The 10,016-nt window shown below is 38.1% G+C and overlaps 1 pseudogene; it reads right to left on the bottom strand.

Moving 5' to 3' along the window:
* Positions 1-740: 740 nt before the first annotated feature.
* LOC113689126 (uncharacterized) lies at positions 741-3,663 on the bottom strand (annotated as a pseudogene).
* Between the last annotated feature and the right edge of the window lie 6,353 nt (positions 3,664-10,016).

The raw sequence follows: 10,016 nt of genomic DNA, 5'->3' as shown, positions 1-10,016 counted from the left end.
TGTTAAATGAGTACTTAGGCGAGGGTGTATTTTATCTCACTCGATCTAAATCCATTCTCTGTTCTTGATTTAATATGTGAGAATACATGCCTTGTGTTGAGTATCACCCCTTGTACTGTGTGCTGTTGGGGTGATTACATGACTTGAATATTTTGATGAGTACTTTATTGAGAGATATTCTTTGTTGAAAGATTGGATATCTCAGGGTTTGATTCCAACCCGATTCCAAGGGTAGACGGACTGTTTGAACCGGCTGGGATTTGGTCGAAGTGAGTTCTATGCTAATTTTGGGATTTTATTCTTTCCAAAAGTAAATTAATTTTGCTTTTGTTCGAGCTGCTGTGTGCTGATGACTGGCCAGCAGGTGTTGATAAGGTGAACGGGAAAGTAAGTGGACTCTACGGACTATGGGTATTTTGGTTGACGGAGTGTCAACAGGTGGTCAAACTTGGAGAATTGAATTGGTTTTAAAGCCACTTGTATCCTACCATTGTGATGTTACATTTCCGATTATTGATGCAAAATATCTTGATTTACATGTTTATTTGGATGTGATTTTATGTTTTTACCCCGATTATTCACTAAGCATATAACTTCATTTCATTTATTTTTGGGTTAAATGCAGAAAACCACTGTGAATTTTCACAGCCGTCGCACAATACACCCCGAAATATGTTTATAGGCACTTTGCACCCAAACTCCACTAAAAAGTAACGGATCTTAACACACCGTTTATTTTATCACGCAAATGACAACTTTATCCTCAAATAATAACTGAACGGACAAAAGTACCCATCGTCCCAATCAAACCCATTATGTCGGCGGAAAGTACAAGGCAACTGAAAAACCAAAGATTGATCCAAGCAATCATTGAGTGCAACCACAGATTGCAGTATTGTCCTCAGATCATCCGCAAATGAAAAACCCATGTTCCCAATTCTCCTCACTGCATAAACATAAAATGTAATGGCACCTTTCCTGAATTTAAATCTAGCCATTTTGCATTTGGCCTGACCCCTTGTAAGCTTCTTGTTTACTTCCCCAAGTGGGATTTTTGGCAGCCAAACTCGGTCCACAGTAGCCTTCATGTTCTCAAACTCGAATACAAAAACAACCACTTTAGACTTTTTTGGTCCCCAGGCCAAGCAAACCATGGGCAGGCTGTTCAATCGTTTCCTGCGGGACAAAGGGGCTTTAGTCTCTGTTTGTGGTGACATAAATCCCTCCGTTCGAATTATTTATCAGAGCAACATGCAACTAAAAGGAGAGTTTTGAAGCAGCAACGGAAGCACCAAAGCAACAAGAAAATGCCATTTAACAAAGACGGGCTGGACTCTCTTGTACTGAAGGCAACGCAAAAGAAAAAGATACAAAGCATTCAAGGGGGCCGGAGCTTCGAGCAGCACATCCTAGCCTAGCAAAGAATCTTGGCACTTTTGGAACCTGGGATTCAAGTGCCACCGCTTCTTTCTTATTTACGTAATTTCGCGCCGAGATGAGATGTTAAGAAAAGTGTGATAAGCTTTGCTTTGGCTGCTTGACGGGACCTCCTGCCTTTGCTTCGATAACGGAAAGTTGAACTATCCAACTATAGGAGAACCAGGAATGGAGAGCTTTACCCCCTTCTTTCGGTTTCATAAATTGCAGAAAATCCTTCGTTCTCCCATATATAAGAAAGATAAAGAGGGTCCTTGTCTTCCCTTCGTCCGTCAGTGTGCCATGCATGGTGAGCCAAGATCGTGAAATTTGTTGGCAAGAAAATGGTAGTTGAAGGAAAATGCGGCTACTGATTTGTCTTTTCTTGGTTTTGGTGGTGGTTGAGGTTGAGTGTCGGTAGAAGTGAGAGGAGGCGCAAGAATTCAAGAGGCCTAGCGCTACGGATTGTGAAGGATTTAACAATAAACTGACCACCAAATTGAAGCCTTTTAACTTCAAAGCTAGGCTTGAATGCAAGGTCTGATAAGGTGGTGGGTTTGGAGGTTTGATCATTTGGGTGCTGGTGTTTGGTTTCTTGTTCTTCTTTTTCTCTTTTTCTTCCATGGATGAGGAGGAGGAGTGGTGGAATCGGCGTTGATGGTGGATTGGACTGCTTTTGGTCTTTGCGAAATGATAACTAACAACCAATCTTTAAGGGAAAAAATTATGAGAGGTGATGGTCAAGAGGGCAATTCTGTCAATAAATCAACGGATAGAAGGTGCAAGTCACGCGCTTTGTTTCACTGTGAAATGTGTTCACGGTCATTTTCTTATGGTGTAAAGCGCCTATAAACATATTTCGGAGTGTATTATGCAATGGCTATGAAAGTTCATGGGATTTTCTGCATTTAACTCTTTATGTTTCTTAGCAGGGGCCAACGCGAGGATCGTTCGGGAAGGTATATAGGCTTATGGTTTACAGAATCATTATTTTTGCTCTAGTACTTGTTCTAAGTTGACTAGTAAGATGTATATATTTGTTGTGGTGGTTATAGTTAGTAGTTTCTTTAGGATTTACTTTCTTGTACTAGTGGTGTGTATGGCTTAATGTAGTAGTTTTATGCAACTTTTGAAGACATAATAGTGTAAATAGAACTCACTTTTGCGTGAAGTCTATTTTCTCGATTTTAAGTATTGAGTTCTAGCGCGAGATAGGCAGACGATCCGCTAAGCCTTTTGGTATGCCTCTGGGTACGGCGGGGTCGTCACAAAAGATCATTTGATAGAGTGTTTCTACGATGTCTTGGAGAAGATGAGGCCATGCAAGCAATGGAGGAGGCTCACTCTAGGGTATGTGGTGCTCATTAATTTGGCCCGAAATTACACTTTCGCAATAAGAGAATGAGATACTACTGGCCAATGATAGTGAAGGACTATCGATTTTGCTAGAAGATGTCAAGTTTGTCAATTCCATGGCAATTTCATCCATCAACCTCCTAAACCATTGCACCCAACTGTGGTTTCTTGGCCGTTCAATATCTGGGGTTTGGATATAGTTGGACCGCTTCCAAAGTCTTCTGGTGGGCATATTTTTATTTTGACGGCGACAGATTACTTTTCAAAGTGGATTGAAACAGTTCCTCTAAATGAGATAAAAAAAGAGAATGTAGTAGATTTCATTCGTTCGCAAATCATTTATCGGTATGGAGTTTCGCGTTATATCATTGCCGATAATGGTAAGCCTTTTTGCAATATAGTAATGAATAAACTTTGCGAAAAGTTTCATTTCAAACAATACAATTCTTTCATATACTATGCTGCTGCAAATGGATTCACTGAATCATTCAACAAGACCTTATGCAATTTATTGAAGAAAATCGTTGATAAATCAAAAAGGGATTGGCATCTTCAAATTGGAGAACCTCCTTGGGCATATAAAACTACTTTTCGAACCCCCACGCAAGCAACCCCATTCGCATTTGTTTACGGTGTTGAAACTGTTTTTTCATTTAAATGTCAGATACCTTCACTAAAAATCGTGATTCACGAAGGGCTCAGTGAAAAAGATAACGTTCGTCTTCGCCTTGAGGGGTTAGAAGCACTTGATGAAAAGAGATTGGAAACTCAACAACGGATTGAGCGCTATCAAGTTCGTCTTTCAAAAGCATTCAAAAAGCATGTTCAATCTCGCTCTTTCCAATTGGAGAGTTAGTACTCGTTGTTCAGAGACCGATCATTCTCACTCATAGTGGGTAAAAGAAGTTTATTCCTAAGTGGGATAGTCCATATGTTGTTCGTGAAGTATATACAAATAGTTCAAATAAGTTGGTTGTTGAGAACGGATTAAGGGTTAGCCCCATCAACGGCAAATACCTAAAAAGGTACTATGCATAATCGGAACAGCATGTTACTCCTGACCAGCACGAGCTAAAATTATGGATGGCAACCACCAATAGTGCAATATGTGATTAAACTGCTGAAACATTCCATCATATCTAAGGTGGTTAACAAATAGATGCTCCTGACTCGCATGAGCTAAAACTATGGATGGCAACCGCCAATAGTGTAATATGTGGTTAAATTGCTGAAACACTCCACCAAATCTAAGGTGGTAAACAAATTGATACTCCTGACCCGTATGAGTTTAAAATGTGAATGGCAGGAACTACGTGTGACTTGATTCCCTCTGGGGATACATAGGCAGTTTAGAGGGTAATTTCTAAATTCAGTTACACCACTCTAAATCAAACCCTTTTTCCTTGAAAAAAAATCTTTTCTTTCTTAAAAAAACTATAAAATGCTACATTTGAGTTCTTGTATCTTAAAAAAAAAATTTGAAGATAAGGAACGAAAAGTATTTTACTATTTATAGAAGATTTTATTACATGAAAAAAATGATAAAAGAAATTTCAGAAAAAAAGAATGACATGATGAAAAAGCTAAATGTCAAATTTGTAATCCACTACAATTATTTTACATGATTCAAGTGCAGATTTCATGTTTTCAAGTTCCTTCACTGCATCATCAGTCAAGATGTTAGTATTTTCAATAGAAGAGAGCTTATCATGTGTTTGACTTATCTCAGTCTGGATCTTCTGAAAAGTTTCATGCTTTTGATCGATAGTTGAGCTGATTTTCATGCTTTGTTTCTCCAAATCAATGAGTTCCTGTTGCAGGACTTTCTTCCTATTTTTTATGGATTGCAACTTTTCTTCAAGGTTTTGCAGATGACGAGTTAGTTCTTCTTCATTTGCCTTGGCTCTCCTGAGTTGGGCGGTCATTTTGGAAAGGAGTTCTGCATATGTTTCCTTACTCATCTTTTCCCATGATGAAGATGTCAAAAGATCATATGCATCTGCCTTGGAAAATAATTCTATCAAGTAGTCTTTTAAAGGAAGACCACGAGTAGGATCCGTCCTTGTGATTTCTGCAATAATTTTCTCTGCACGTTCTTTTAAAGAAGAGATTTGCTCAATAGGAGTGTCAAAAATTTGCCCGCGAAAATCCATCCACAAACTCTGCAAGTATTTCCTTCGATGCGCTTGGATCAATTTTTGCCCATGAAATTCTGAGACCAATGCTACCTTAGGCCCTTTTCGAATCTCATGTGAACTAGTCAGCTCCTTCTGATGCATTGATAAGGTACCTCCACTAGGGACAAGTTGTTTTGGAATGCTGATAACAATTTCGTCACTTTTCTTGTTTGAAATCGTACCATCAGTTTCAAGTTCAATTGGTGAATTGGTATCAATAATTTCTTGGCGGAATTCAAGAAATGGGGGCTAAAAAAAAGGAAAAAGTTATGAAAGTTAAAAAAAAAAGAAAGGAAAAAAGGTTACAAAAAAAAAAAAGAAAAAATGGAGAGATGATTATCTTAAGTGGCGACACTCCAATCGACGGTGGTGTAAAGGAAATCTCTTCCAAATCAGAAGATGTTCTCTTCTTTGATCGGTTCCAATGACTGTCTAGATTGCTACTATCGCTTGCCAATGAATGGATTTCTCCTAGGGTAGATCCGGTACCCTAGGTTTGAGCTTCTTTCTTTTCAATAGCCTCGATAGAATCGTAATCATCCAACATTTCAATTTCAACACCTTCTCCTATGGAAGTCATGGTTAAAGATTTTGGAATGGTGGATGACGCCTTCTTTACTGGAGTCGCTAGATTCGTCTCTTTGAGAGCCCGTTGAGAATTCTTTGAAAACTTATTTATTGTGACAACACTTTTCAGGCGAGTGCCTGTCATTTTGCCTTCTTGCAAGGTAGATGCAGTAAAACCTGTTTCAATCTCTATAGCTCCGTTGTGATGTATCGGTTCATTGATAGAAGTAACCTTACCCTTCTTCGATGACTGTTGGGGGATCTTAACCGTGAATTTAAAGGAAGTTGAAGAGACGTTATTTGATCATGTTGACCACCAGGTATCATAGTCTTTGGTGATCAATGGATGTTTTCTATGTGTAGATATAGTCATCTGAGATTGCGTCTGCGTGCGAATTGAGGAATCTCATAATTGAATAGTCTCACCCAAAGTATAAGTGTGAGTGATCTCTTTCAAGTTATTTGGAATATCCTGACAGAAGCCGAATTGTCTGCTAAACCTACAAGGATTATATTTTTCAATAATGCAAACATTGTCCTTACGTAGCGTTAAGTGGCAAGAGCGTTGACTAACAAAGTAGCTCGTGAGCCTTGATGATAAGGATCCATCATTGATCAACACTTTTTCTTCATTCTCAGTCCAGCACAGTTTGGAAAGCATCAAAGGATTCACTTCTTTGAAAATTTCCTCGACTTCTGATTTACCATAAAATATTGTCATTTTCTCACCACTAAACCTCGTCATGCGCGCTGGTGGCTACTCACTTGATTATTCTCATAATATACGTCAAAGTATTGGCCAATTTAAGCATAGACGTAATGGATTGAAAAAATTACCCCACATTCTCCAAGGTTAGGGGCGTAGACGATCTCCCTCAACCCATGATATATACTCGCAAGCATGGGAATTGCAAGGCAAAATCTTTTTCCTGTGACTATTAAGCACGCAACTTTGAAGACACTTGGGCGGATACGATCGACCTTTTTGCTTGGTAAAAGAAACTTGCAAATCCAACACGCTATGAATGCCGCAATATAGGTTTCCTTTCTTAAAGACCCTGGGATATCCAATATATCAAAAGGGATGTTGAAATCCTTTGTATTAGCAAGGTCATAAGACTCTATGTTTCCAAAGGATTATAGGTCATTTTCAATTTAGATGTGATCTTTCTTCTATTCGTCTTGTTCAAAGGAGCCCTATACCTAGCCTCTCATTTGAACCAGAAGCGGATCCAGTCTTTCATCCATACTCCTTGGTCATTCATCCAGAGGTGGTAGTAAGTCGAAAAGAGATGCTTGCACCTCTCAGGGAGAAGTGGCTTCCCTTCTTTATCACGAGTAAAAAGTTCCTGCCTTAAAGAAACAACTTCATCAAAGAACGAGCCATCGATCGAAGGGCCATCAAGTCGATAAAGGTCCCAAAGTGTGATGGAAAACTCCCTAACGGGCGTATGGAGTATGTTTGTCGAGGGACACCAATATTTGAAGAAGGCTCGCAAGATATTTTCACAGCAGTCGTAGGAGAATCTCGACGTGTAGACGGCTTCAAATATGCCGGCACGTGTGAGCACCCCTTTATACCTTCCAAGGATGTTCTCGACCCATTCCCAATAATGGGAAGTGAAGCACGCCTCGCCAAAGAAGGAAGAGGGGATCTTCCACGTAGTTTTGTCAATACTGAACCCTACGAACAGAAGCGTGAATTTGGCTATTTCTGGATCTTCATTTTGAAGTGACGAGTTTAATACGACCACTTCTTCCCTCAATGTAGTGGAGAAAGTCGACGGTGCTACGACTTCTTTGGTCCACTTACTAGTCCAATTTTCAAGATGAAAGCATCATTTAAGAGGTATAAAAGATTCAGCGAACATGCCGATTGCTAGTTTATGAACATATAGTGACAAGTTCTTTGATTGAGATCCGTCTCGTTCGTCCGTCAATGAAATATGTGGTAATGGCGTAGCATAATCTTTAATTTGCATGGCTGCTAAGATTTTGTGAAGATTTTTCAAAGTCAATCGAAAGGAATTTTTTTTCCTTATAAGCTGTGATAGCCAAATTACCTCACTGGTCGTCCCTTATCAAGTTCCCCCGAGGTTAATCTTCCCCTTGGAGATTTGTTGTTGGAAGCTGGTTTCGGAAATAAACACGACAAAAAGGGCTATCAGTGAGTAATTTAACGAAAGTATGGGTATTTGAAGAACAATCATGGATGAAGAATCGCTATGAATAATGCATGCAAATATAAAAGTATCAATCATGGTGATATTGGCCAAAGGTGTTATCATATTAGACACACAACATCAAGGATGCATCAAAATAAACGCGCAAAGTCTATTGCCGAAAGTTTCTTTTAATGATTAAGTGCTGAAAAAAAAGTCTTGGGCACCTAAATGTCAAATATTCACGTTAAGACATGACTGGCAGCCATAATATAATCAGTTCTTGTGGTGGGAAGCTTCATGCGAAATCAATAAAGAAGAGGATACATGTGATGCTTAGTATCTTGCAAAAAAAAAAAAAAAAGAAGAGTATACAAAGCATAGTATATGTACCTCCAATTCAACTAGTTCGTGAGTATCTTGGCAAAGGTGATAACCAGTTTCAAATTGTTTCTATTAGTCAAAAGACAGCAAAGCGGGCGAATGGCAAGTAATAAGCAGTAGCATCAACTTGATGATGAAAATTAAAAACGGAACGAAGCTCGGTTTTTAAAAAGCTTTCATTGAAGAATTGATGGCTTCGGTCTTGACTATTTATAATAAGTGTTATTTGAATCCGAGAAGAGTTAAGTTCTTCAATTCAAGGAATCTGTAAGATGAGTTTGAAGTTGATTATAAGTCCAACGTGAATCTGGCTTCGGGACATTCCAGCTTGGTTAATCGAGATTGGACTATGCATATTTGTAGACTCCTAATGAATTTCAAATACTACTTGGAGTTCTCTATGGCAATTGATCTCTTGAATGTGCCATGCATAGATCTCCTGGATTAAGGTGCGGATGTGATTTGAAGATGGACATGAGGAGGAAAAAAAACAATTTTTTATGATATGGGATTGTGATTTATATTTTCCTATTTAGGCTCTTGATAAAGAGTTTGATCCTTCTACGATTGGATTTTACAAGCCGTAAAGAGACTAGTGGTTAAGGATTTCAAATTGGTTTGGAGTTCGAATTCATTGCCTACTTTTGTTCGGTTTGGAATGTTAAAACAGTCATATTGTTTGCCATTCGAAACCGAAATTGGTTTATCAAGTTCTTTGGGATTGCATTGGTAATTGCAGAACTTGCAATGACAAGGAATTTTAATTCAACGTGGAATTGAACAAGTGTGATTTGTTAATTCATGGGTTGTGGTTATGTTTCACAATTGGTATAGAACTCCTCTTTGAGTTTCGGGTTTAATTCAGCAGTTTACCAAGGATCCAAATTCTAGCTTTGAGAGGTTACCCGAACCTTATGGCCAAGGCGGTGGACTTAAGGATATTGCATGCTATGGCTTGATTTTGGAAATTGAGATGGCTTGATCTTGGAAATTGAGATCACTAAAGATATCAGCCAATGACTATTGTGGCATCTTGCATGGCCATCTTACGTGACTAAGTCATTGCCATCAGGTTTCTAAAAGCCTTAAGTGTGGTTCATTTATGGGTTTTGTTGGAAAATTAATATTTTAACGGTGTTGGAATTGAAGTTAATATATATATATATATATATATCGAAACTTGTTCATTCAAATACTCCGCTAATTTCTTTTAGTATTCACAAACAAGTTTCGAGGGGGCATTTATAGACAATGAAATTTTAATTAAATTCCAAAAATTACCATTGGTTTATAAATTATTTTTATAGCTTATTTTTATCCAATTGGATATTGTCATATGTCATATACACTTGGAAAAATTGATTGTTAAATGACCAATTATATTTTGCCACGTGTCAAGTTGAGGCGTTCCAATCAATTGAAATTGTAAGGATGTCTCCACCAACTAAATCATATCTACATGACTTGGAAATGTTTTGATAGATATCTAAATATTTATTTCTTATTAAAGAGATAATATTTAGAGTCATTTAGTCCATATATATTTCTTATATACTGCAACAGCTTGTCCAACCAAACGGCGCCACGTCACGTGTCCCTACAAGTTTGGCTAATCAAGGAATTATTTATTAGTATTATCTCTTTATTAGTAAATACAAAATGAAGAGATAATATTTAAACGGACACAATTCTAATATGACTGCACGTCTTGCAAGATAAGAAGAGTGGCATACATGTTTTCAACCTTTATCTTATACTACAGCTATAAATAGGGGTTTCTCTACCAAGTCAGGGGACACACATCAAGAGGCATCTCATACGCTCAAGTATTGAAGCTCCAAACTACGAAGATTTGGGTCTTTAAGCTCTTCAAATCTTCCATATATTAAGGCTTGAGTTTTCAAATATTTTCAAGTTTTTCAAATCTTCCCTATCAAGATTTGAAGGATTCGGT

The sequence above is a fragment of the Coffea arabica genome, chromosome 5c (genome assembly GCF_036785885.1).
Source record: "Coffea arabica cultivar ET-39 chromosome 5c, Coffea Arabica ET-39 HiFi, whole genome shotgun sequence".
Classification (NCBI taxonomy): Eukaryota; Viridiplantae; Streptophyta; class Magnoliopsida; order Gentianales; family Rubiaceae; genus Coffea; species Coffea arabica.
The sequence above is the reverse complement of the archived record's forward strand: the minus strand, read 5'-3'. Positions and strand labels throughout refer to the sequence as shown.